Source organism: Bos indicus x Bos taurus, chromosome 16 (assembly GCF_003369695.1).
Source record: "Bos indicus x Bos taurus breed Angus x Brahman F1 hybrid chromosome 16, Bos_hybrid_MaternalHap_v2.0, whole genome shotgun sequence".
Lineage (NCBI taxonomy): Eukaryota > Metazoa > Chordata > Mammalia > Artiodactyla > Bovidae > Bos > Bos indicus x Bos taurus.
This window is the reverse complement of record NC_040091.1, coordinates 13,672,983-13,685,218: the sequence shown is the minus strand read 5'-3', so window position 1 is coordinate 13,685,218 and position 12,236 is coordinate 13,672,983.

The window sequence follows — 12,236 nt, the reverse complement described above, 5'->3', positions numbered from 1 at the left end:
CTCTTGGGAAGCCAAAAGGGTTAGTAACACTTTCTATATCTACAGCCTTTTTCAGTGTAACTTTTGCAGCTTTTCCCACCTAAGATGAATTCTTTCCCTCATTTCTCAAACCTAGACTCAGTCTGTGAGTTGGCTTTGACTAACAGAATGAAGGGAAAACATCACCATACAATTCTGTGTCCAGCCGTCAACAGACCTTGCTTGCTTCATTCCTTCTCTTCTGCTTTCACAACGGGAACAAGTCAAACCAACAAATACCCTCAAATCTGAGAGTGCCTGGGCTGGAACAAATGCCATAAATGTATGTTTATGTGGACGATACATGTGAGTCCCCACCTAGGTGACATGGAAGCTTATGACAAATTAGTGAGCATTGCTCTAAAATTTGGTAAATGATACAATCATGTAAATACATTGAGTCTGAATCAGATGAGGGATAAAATCGACCATTTACATTGCATTCTTTATCATTTTGGAGTTAATGCTTATTTTATTATGGTAGTATACACAGATGTCAGCAATAGTTTGGGGAGAAAATGAAGGTTCGGGAAACGGATAGAGGGCAGAACCAGGGCTTCTAGAACATTCTTCAGAGAACAAAGTTCAATCACTGGAGACTTGGGAAGGATTTCCCCAAAATACTGAGTGCTCTCCAAGCTATCTGTAACAACTCTACGATTGCCCCAACTGATGGGATGGAAATGACAAACAGGATTTTATTTGGCTAAACAACAAAAATGCAACCTGCAAAGACAAGATGAAAAACAGGCTTAGTCTTAGACAGTGAGAGACAAATACTGTGTGATTTCACTTCTATGTGGAACCTAAAAGAAAGGAAATGAGCAAACATAAACAGAAATAAAGTTTTAAATACAGAGAACAAACAGGTGGTTGACAGAGGGGAGAAGGAAAGAAAGGGAAAGAATTGGTGTGAGAGATTAAAAAGTACAGACTTGTAGTTGCAAAACAAATGAGTCATAAAATGTACAGTGTGGGGAATATAGTCAGTAACTATGTAATATCTAATATCTTTGCATGGTGATATATTTTAACTTATTTTGCTGATCAGTTTGAAATGTATACAAATATCAAATCATTATGCTTTGTAACAAGAATTAACATAATGCTGTAGGTCAACTATGCTTCAAAAGCCAACAGACTCATAGGACAGAGATAAGGTTTGCGGTCACCAGAGGTTGGGGATGTCAGGAGAAGGGGAATAGGGTGCAAGCAGTCAAAACGTACAACCTTCCAGTTATAAGATGAATAAATACTAGAGATGTAACATACAACTTGATGAATGTAATTAAAACTGCTGTATGTTACATATGAATGTCAAGAGTAAATCCCAAGAGTTCTCATCAAAAGAAGACTTTTTTTCTTTTTCTTTATATTTATGTCCATGTGGGATTATGGATGTTCTTTAAACTTGTGATAATCACTTCATGATACATTAAAATTAAAACCATTATGCTACACACTTTAAACTTATCTAGTACCGCATGCTACTTAAATCTCAATAAAACTGGAAGGGAGAGAAAAAAAAAAGGAAGAAACTGTACCCTGCCAAGGCCAGATGATAACTTATTAATAATGAATAGATTCATAAGGGAGAACGAAGCCTATACAAAGGAAGCAAATTGGATGACTGGGAATATTAATATAGTTAATAATAATTGAAAAACAAAATAATGGTCCAGATCAAAATACATGGCTCCCAAAATAAATCAGTTCACAAAAATTCTTGTGAAAATATTCTACATCAGGTATTCACACAATTCCCTTTACCAGGTGAGGAAACTAGGGAATAGTAATGTCATTTATCTTTCCAAAGTTTATACAACTAAGAAAAAATTAGGATTATATCTCTTAAAGTTGTTTTACTGAAAATTCACTAACAAGTTTGGAACTCTACCTTCTGTTCATCCAAGGATCATATCAAAATCAATGGATGCTTGTCCTGAAAAGATGTTTAATAGAACTAAGGAGCTACAAAATTGAGTTCACCAATCAGTGTTTCTTTCTTGAACCTTTTTTTCTATTATAAGAAACACTTGCAAGTACATTCCCATACTTTTAACTAGGATTAGGAATGAAAACCATTAATGAGAACTGTACTGAATTTTATTGTGTTCTTAATAGTAATGCCATTTATGTTCAATGGTAATATGGTTATTAACAGTAAATTCCAATTCAGTTTGAAACTGAACTTCTTTGTTTGACAAAGGAGTTTCAACTTACAAAAACCCTAGTCTATTAAATTTTTGAATATATATATTTTTTTATTTATTTATTTTAATTGGAGGCTAATTACTTTACAATATTGTAGTGGTTTTTGCCATACACTGACATATATTAAAAATGCTTTTGTTTCCTCTTCTTCATTAGAAATTTCAGCACTTGTCTTATGCAGAGAAAACTACAACACTGCAAGAGACTCTCACCCATATTAGACATTAGGTGACACTTATGATTAGGGAAGATGGGGTACTCATGTTCTCTTTCTATTTGTATTTGATACAGAAAACCTCAGGAGAGAGAAAAGACACTCTGATTCAGGAAAGTGTTCAGACTGATTGAACTGTTTGACTTACTTTGTTCAACACATCCTCCAGAGACATAAGCTATGTCATGAATCTAATCCATAGTGACAAAGGGTACTCATTAAAACCCTCTAACTTTCAAGCTCAATAGTTGTTAAATTTAATAATGAGCCAAAATAAGGCTGTGTTTTAGGGAACATAATATATCACCCACTCCTCAAATGTGACTCTGTAAGGGAAAATGGGTGTAGAATTGACAATCTTGTCCTAATGGGCAAACAGAATGAAACTGATTTACAGGCAAAATAGTTTGAGGCAAAGGTAAGGTAAGAATATCTCATAGCAAACACAAATAGTAAATGATTAAACAAAAAAGATTCAAAGAGAAATTAAAGTGCATATATTATAAAGTCTTCAGTCCATGTATAATTATTAGATTCTTCTGCATGCATTAATAACTTTTATGTGCAGTTCAATCACTCAGTAATGTATGATTCTTTGCAACCCCCTGGACTGCAGCATGCCAGGCTTCCCCGTCCATCACCAACTCCCAGAGCTTACTCAAACTCATGTTCACTGAATTGGTGATGCAATCCAACCATCTCATCCTCTGTCATCCCTTTCTCCCCCCACCTTCAATCTTTCCCAGCATCAGCGACTTTCCCAATAAGTCAGTTCTTTGCATCAGGTGGCTAAAGTATTGGAGTTTCAGCTTCAGCATCAGTCCTTCCAATGAACACTAGGACTAATCTCATTTAGGGTGGACTGGTTGGGCCTCCTTGCAGTCCAAGGGACTCTCAAGAGTCTTCTCCAACACCACAGTTCAAAAGCATCTTCAGTGCTCAGCTTTCTTTTTAGTCCAATTCTCACATCCATACATGACTACTGGAAAAACCATAGTTTGACTAGATGGACCTTTGTCGGCAAAGTAATGTCTCTGCTTTTCAATATGCTGTCTAGGTTGGCCATAGCTTTTCTTCCAAGGAGGAAGCATCTTTTAATTTCATGGCTACAGTCACCATCTCCAGTGATTTTGGAGCCCCAGAAAATAAAGTCTCTCACTGTTTCCCCATCTATTTGCCATGAAGTGACAGGACTGGATGCCATGATCTTAGTTTTCTGAAAGTTGAGTTTTAAGCCAAATTTTTCACTCTCCTCTTTCACTTTCATCAAAAGGCTCTTTAGCTCTTCTTCACTTTCTGCCATAAGGGTGGTGTCACCTGCATATATGAGGTTATTGATATTTCTCCTGGCAATCTTAATTCCAGCTTGGGCTTCATCCAGCCTGGCATTTCGCAGAATGTACTCTGCATCTAAGTTAAATAAGCAGGGTGACAATATACAGCCTTGATGTACTCCTTTCCTGATTTGAAACCAGTCTGTTGTTCTATGTTCAGTTCTAACTGTTGCTTCTTGACCTGCATACAGATTTCTCAGGAGGCAGATAAGGTAGTCTGGTATTCCCATCTCTTGACGAATTTTCCAAAGTTTGTTGTGATCCACACAGTCAAAGATGTTGGCATAGTCAATTCAGCAGAAGTAGATATTTTTCAGGAACTCTCTGGCTTTTTCAATGATCCAACAGATGTTGGCAATTTGACCTCTGGTTCCTTTGCCCTTTCTAAATCCAGTTGAACATCTGGAAGTTCACGGTTCACCTACTGTTTAGTTTTATGTGTATATATATATATATATATATAAAATATATTTTTTAAACTTTTTTTTTTTTAGAAATTTCAGGAAAAACTGTCTTCTATATGAAACACTTCCCTAGTGGGTGATGCTTCTCAAAACCATCCATACTTCCTAATTTTTAAATAATATATTTAATGTCTGATACTTTCATACAATTCTCTTGCTGCCAATTAACAAAATTTTGTCTCAGAGTTTCAATACCTTCAATCTCACAGACGTATATAATTGATAATAGATTACAGGCAGTTTTTTTTTTTAATTTTACGTATTTTTAGAAACTATTAGTAGATGTTCTATGATAAATACACACAATTTATGTGTATGCTACACCGACATCCATGAGATATAATGCATAATAGCTCTGAGAATTATTTCGTTAAATAAAGGCATTTTGTTATTTAATGTGCTTAACCAACTTTTTCAAATTATTTAATAATGAAATATTACATCCCTCCCCACTCCTTGCTGCCAGAAGTTATCAATTAACATCTTGCTGAAAGCTATTTGTCAGTATATTAATGTGGGAAATCCTAAAATATCCTCAGTCCTAGAAATAATAGCTTTAAATGGACAAAACCCTTCCAAGTTCAGTAAAAAAAGAGTGAATTTATATTTACGAGCCCTTGCCATGTTCCAGATGTTATGATGAGCACATTTTATGCTACAGGAGAATGGTGCCTTAAACATTTTAACTTTGGCTTGGCAATATAGCATGCAGGAAAGGGGTGGGTGTTTTCACATTTATAACAAGAGAAAACCTGGAGAAATTAAAACAAGTTCTCTTAAACTCATCAGAGAACTGAGGTCACAGGTAAACCACTGACTCAAAATAGGTAGTGAAGCACTCACCTCCAAGGAGAAATAGGACAAGGGCATTTACTTGCCTGGAAAAGAAAGATATCAGGAACACCATGAAAGCCAGTGAGAGTTGTCAAAGGTTCACCAGGGGCTAGTGTAAGAGAAGAAAGCATCCGGGCCTATAGGAGGGTGTGTCACACTGTCTGTAAGGTTTCCCACAGGAGTTCTACTAGGTGCTCACATGGAAGATGAGCGAGCTCACTGAAAATGCTTGCTCACGGTGCTGACTGCAGGAGAAGAACAAAAACCACTGCCAAAACTCTCCTAGGCCCATCTCTACGATCCCCTGTATAGCACAGAAGCCTTAATCTGAAGGGGGAAGGATAATAGAAACTGTGCCAAAGAGTCGGAGACGACTCAGTGACTGAACAGCAACAACAACTGGAGAGCTCCAATAGAAACTCACTGAATCTGGGAGGAAAAAGGGAACTTAAATCATTCGATCAAACAACTGTTCACTGTTCTCTGAGAGAAGCAGAATCCCTACTTCTTCGGGAAGGGCCAACGTTCCACCTGGAGAAGTATAACACCTGGAAGGCCACACCCCTGAGATGGAGGCTCACATCTGGAAAAAGACTAAGGTTTTATCAAATCATCAGAGAAACCCCTACCTCCTCTAGCACCAAACTAACAAGCATCAAGGAAGACAACAATGGAGTACCACTGGAGGGCTACAAAAGACACACTATCCTAGGAAGCAGTGCAAATGTAAGACCAAAAGCCAAGGTGGGGAGACTCAAAGCCAACAGGGACTAGAACCTGCAAACCCCTGAGAAATTAGCCCTCCATGTAAACCCAAGGTGTAACTAGGGGTATCTGAAGTTTCTTAGGCACTGACAATACCCAGAGTTATAATATAACTTGAAAGCCAGAAAAACTTCTGACTAGTTTAACACAAAAACCCACATAAAAGGCCTTGCAGAAGGAAAAGAATCAGTGAACTTGCAGATAGGCCCATAGAAATGTGGTGAACCTGAAATGCAAATAGAAAAAGGAAAACACTCATACACATACACAAAAATACCATTATTTATATAGTATCTTTACCAACTTGATTTTAATACCGAAACTCTTAGACAAATTTGAACCTGAAGTATTCTAAAGGAAAATTAATTTAGATTCTTGCAAAATGTCAAAATCATGAAAAGAAAACAAAAAAGGTCAGGGGACCGTTCTAGATGAATACATTTAATGACAAAAGATAATAAATAAATGTTGATTAGATCCTGGAAGGAAAATGAGAAATACTATAAAAAGGCAGGGAAAGAGGAAGAACAGGAAGATGATGAGGAAAGAAAGAAGAAGAAAAAGAAGAGATACTGCCAACACAGTGAAATTAACCAAGTGCCAAATATCATATGGATGTTTATCATATTACTCCAACTTTTCTGTAGCATGAAATTTTTTAAGATAAATGGAAAAAATAAATATGATAGCTGTTTCTTTTGCCCGATCTTCACTCTATTTAACTTCTAGCACTATGTCAGTTTCCTCAATTCAGTTCAGTTCAGCTGCTCAGTCGTGTCTGACTCTTTGTGACCCCATGGAATGCAGCATGCCAGGCTTCCCAGCCCATCACAAACTCCTGGAGCCTACTCAAACTCATGTTCATGCAGTTGGTGATGCCATACAACCAGCATCTCATTCTCTGTCATCCCCTTCTCCTCCCACCTTCAACCTTTCCCAGCATCAGGGTCTTTTCTAATCTGTCAGTTCTTTGCATGAGGTGGCCAAAGTATTGGAGCTTCAGTTTCAGCATCAGTACTCCCAGTGAATATTCAGGACTGATTTTCATTAGGATTGACTGATTTAATATTCTTGAAGTCCAAGGGACGCTCAAGAGTCTTCTCCAGCACCACCATTCAAAAGGATCAATTCTTCAGTGCTCAGCTTTCTTTATACTCCAACTTTCACATCCATACATGACTATGGGAAAAACTGTAGCTTTGACTAGATGGACCTTTGTTGGCAAAGTAATGTCTCTGCTTTTCAATATGCTGTCTAGGTTGGTCATAGCTTTTCTCCCAAGGAGCAAGCATCTTTTAATTTCATGGCTGCAGTCACCATTTGTGGTGATTTTGGAGCCCCAAAAAATAAAGTCTGACACTGTTTCCATTATTTCCCCATCTATTTGCTATGAAGTGAGAGGACTGGATGCCATGATCTTAGTTTTCTGAAAGTTGAGTTTTAAGCCAAATGTTTTACTCTCCTCTTTCACTTTCATCAAGAGGCTCTTTAGCTCTTCTTCACATTCTGCTGTAAGGGTGGTGTTGTCTGCATATATGAGGTTATTGATATTTCTCCCAGCAATCTTGATTCCAGCTTGGGCTTCATCCAGCCCGGCATTTCGCAGGATGTACTCTGCATCTAAGTTAAATAAGCAGGGTGACAATATACAGCCTTGACGTACTCCTTTCCCTATTTGGAACCGGTCTGTTGTCCAGTTCTAACTGTTGCTACTTGGCTTGCATACAGATTTCTCAGGAGGCAGGTAAGGTGGTCTGGTATTCCCAGCTCTAAGAATTTTCCACAGTTTGTTGTGATCCACACAGTCAAAGACTTTGACGTACTCAATAAAGCAGAAGTTGATGTTTTTTCTAACTCTCTTGCTTTTTCTATGATCCAACAGATGTTGGCAATTTGATCTCTGGTTTTCTGCCTTTTCTAAATCCCACTTGAACATCTGGAAATTGATGGTTCATGTACTGTTAAAGCCTGGCTTGGTAAATTTTGAGTATTACTTTGCTAGCATGTGATATGAGTGCAATGGTGCAGCAGTTTGAGAGTTCTCTGGCACTGCCTTTTTTTGGGATTTGAATGAAAACTTATCTTTTCCAGTCCTGTGGCCACTGCTGAGTTTCCCAAATATTATGGCATATTGAGTGCAGCACTTTCACAGCATCATCTTTTAGGATTTGAAATAGCTCAACTGGAATTTCATCACCTCCACTAGCTTTGTTCATAGTGATGCTTCCTAAGGACAACTTGAATTCACATTCTAGGATGTCTAGCTCTAGGTGAGTGATCACACCATCAAGGTTATCTGGGTCGTAAAATCTTTTTTGTATAATTCTTTTGTGTATTCTTGCCACCTCTTCTTAATATTTTCTGCTTCCATTAGGTTCATACGACTTCTGTCTTTTATTCCAGATAACTGCTGAATAATTAACTGAAAGTGTGAATAAATATCATAAAAATAGTTTTCTTCTGGGCTCCGGAGCTAAAGTAGAAAATGCTATAGTGAATCAGCATTTTTCTATAGTATTAAAAAATAGAAACATTTTTTGAGAACACACTTTTATTGTATGCACAGATCTCTCAAAATTTTAAAAATCCTATCATCTCAAAGGACATAGACCTATACTTTATGAGTTTTAAGTTCAGTAACCATTATTAACTTCTACTTTGCATTTCAAGTTTTCAGTAAGAGTAGACATATATTAAATAATAATAGTAATCAGGATAGTTTCATACACATAAACTGCAGGAAATGTGAATCACTTGGAAGTAAACAACTGAAAGAAATCCAGACTAAAACTGAGGTTACATGTTCAGTAAAATGTATACATAAAAACAAAAAAGTATTTGGAGACAGTTTCATAAATTCATTCTGTGGAAATGTATCTAGTACTTTAGAAGAACCTGGATACTTTTAGTTATTGATTGGAAATAAGCACAAACCAGAAGTCAAGAGGGAGGGAGGACAAATCTGACAATGTTGAGTAGGAGGTGAAACAGAGTGGGAGAAACCTGAAAGTGAGAACAAGAAAGTACTGTCAAACAGGAAAACAGATATTTTGCATCCCTGGAATATTCTTGTTCAGAGAAAACCTGAAACATAATTACATTACTAAGATGGTTACTACTTTCTAGAAAGTTACAAGAATTTTCAAAACAGTTAAGTAACTTCACTGTAAGAGATGAAACAATTTCAAGAGACTTAGATTCTACTCATTACTTGTAAATTGTGCAAAGTTCAGCAACTCACTTATGGTTCATATGATTTCATACACAACAAAAATGCTCCAGTATTTGTTATCCATTTTAAGTGTGACTTTTTATTCCTTTCTTTTTTTGTAAAGCCTTCTTCAATTAACACTATTTTTTTGTTTGATTGGGGGTTGGGGAAGTTTATTTTTATTTGGGTGTTGGTTTTCTTTTGTTTGATGTTGTAATTCATTATCTCTCATATCAATCAATGATTTATGTAATTCTGTGTTGTTTCATATTTTATATATATATATATATATATACACATATATATATAAGTGAAGTGTTAGGATGTTAGGACAAACTATTTCAATATGCTGAAATGAAATAGCCTATAATCTGTGTATATACATATTCATACTGAAGGATTATTCTAATTAATTATCATTCATTTTTGAAATGATGTATTTTATTAGTATCCATATCAACACAATGTGTTTATTTTTCTGTTTTTTTCCCCATATTTGGAAGCAATTGATTTTGAGTCATCATTTGTGCCAACATTCTCATAACACTTTATAAATACACGTGCTCTACCTGCAGCTTTTAATGAGGAATGATTCTGTTCATAGCAGCTTCCTCAGAACATCAGTCCAAGGGACTGCGTTTGGCACACCAAGCTGTTAAACTTTCCTATCATCTATGTGTATTTTTTTAAGCATTGCCTGTGGCTTTACTGTTCATTATTAAAAGAAAAACATGCTCAGAATTTCAATTCATTTCTCCTGCCTGAATACCAATTAAAACCTGTTTATTACAACATTGGAAATGCTCTCTAATTCATCACTTCATAACAGAATTTCTTGGTTCTAATAAGCTTGCTTTTATACACTAAAATATATATTAGAGTATTTCTCAATTTTGTAGAATTATACCTGATTAGGAAGAAAAAAGTCAAGCTATAGGATTTATTTGTTTAACCAGGAAAGAAGGAGGCTGGCATTAAGTCCAGACTTTGACTTAATTATTAATAGAATTGTAAGAGGTAGCAGTGGTTATGAACTTGACTCTAAATTTACTGGGAAAAGGTATTCATGTATGATTCTACGTTGAATAAAGGAGATAACAGAAGAGACCTTGATAACAGAATTCCATAAGAACACATAAAATGTGGCAATAAAAATACAAAATAATAAAATAGCAATTAAATGATTTCAGAAAATGCTATTATCTTGCCTTTAAAAGGTAGATCAAGATACTTTTAGTACAACTTAAAAAATTATGTCTGGTTTGTAATAGGATAACTCAATAAATTACTGAAGATCTTACATGCTAGTTGATGCAATAAGAAAAGTGAGAAGTTTATCAATGTATAATATAACCTTAAGGGTGATATACTGATATTCATGAATGATATAAAAACAATTTTACATGCCCGGAGGAAATTTAAAAACTCTTTTTAAATCATTGAAAACAATAATGCATAGCACCTTCTATTTAAATTTTTCTGGACTCATAAAAACATAAAAATCAGTCCATATAAAATTACCTAAAAATGATTTTGTAATTCATATGGAAATGAGCATAACTTGCTAAACAGTAAATTCCATAAATTTTTAAACAAAAACATTTATTCTGCAAGTATAACTACTGGCTATTTAGAGATAAATACACTATCATATATACATGTGTATATAATCTGGAGAAGGCAATGGCAACCCACTCCAGTACTCTTGCCTGGAAAATCCCATGGACAGAGGAGCCTGATAGGCTGCAGACCATGGGGTCGCTAAGAGTCGGGCATGACTGAGCGACTTCACTTTCACTTTTCACTTTCATGCATTGGAGAAGGAAATGGCAACCCACTCCAGTGTACTTGCCTGGAGAATCCCAGGGACGGCGGAGCCTGGTGGGCTGCCGTCTATGGAGTCGCACAGAGTCGGACACAACTGAATCAACTTAGCAGCAGCAGCAGCAGCATATATATAATCTGCAATTATTTTTAACTGGGGAAAAAATCTTTTAAACACTAACATATCTGTATTTTGATTTGAGCAATCAGGAGTACTGTTAGTTGAGAAAGAACACCTCAGGGAGAAATCGGATTACAAGCAGTCTTGAAGGGAATGAATACTTTGTTTTAGCCATGTTACATTTGATTATTCTTTAAACACAGATGTTCAGTAGGTCACTGGATAAGATGTAGAGCTCTGGGAAGTGGTCAGCATTGAAGACAGCTGTGTGGAACATGTGAATAGGTATCTGGAACTGAAGACTCTGAGACTGGACAAGGTCTCCTCAGAGGTAGAGTAAGAGAATGGATAGAAATGAGATGATGGAATCAGCTCAGTGCTATTCTGTCACATGCTTGGAAACAGAGGAAGAGCCAGCTGAGGAAAGAGAATGAAAGTAGGAAATGGGGAGCATCACAAGCAAAGCAAAACAGAATAAAGTTTTAAGGAAAGGAGAAAGGTCCACTGATAGGTGAATAAATAAAGAAGATGTGGTGCACACATACAGTGAAATAGTATTTAGCCATAAATCAACAATGAAACAATGCCATTTGCAGCCACATGGATGGACCTAGAGATGATCATACTAAGTGAAGTAAGTTAGAAAGGAAAAGACCAATACCATCTGATATCACTTTTTGTGACACAAATGAGCTTATCTATGAAGTAGAAACAGAATCACAGACATAGAGAATAGACTTGCAGTTCCCAAGGGGAAAGGGGTGGGGGAGGGATGGATTGGGGGTTTGGAATTAGCAGATACAAACTATCATATATAGAATGGATAAACAACAAGGTCCTACTGTAGTGCAGAAAACTGTATCCAATATCCTGTGATAAGCCATAATGGAAAACAACACCAAAAAAGCTATATACATGCACAACTGAATCACTTTGCTTTAGAGTGGAAATTAACATACCACTGGAAATCAACTCATACTTCAATTAAACAAATATTAAGAAAAGAAAGAAGAAAAGGTTAAATCTGTTAAATGCTGTTAAGACTGGTAGGTGAGGACAAATCATAGGACACGGGATCTGGCAGTATGAAGTGGCAATGAGTTGACAGGAAGGGACTGCAGAGTTAGGAGTACTGAAGCCAAATTGGAATATGCCATAGAGAGAGAATGATGGGTGAGAAGATGCAGACTGTGGACACAGAAAACTCATTTGAATCATTCACTTTGAGTAACAGTAG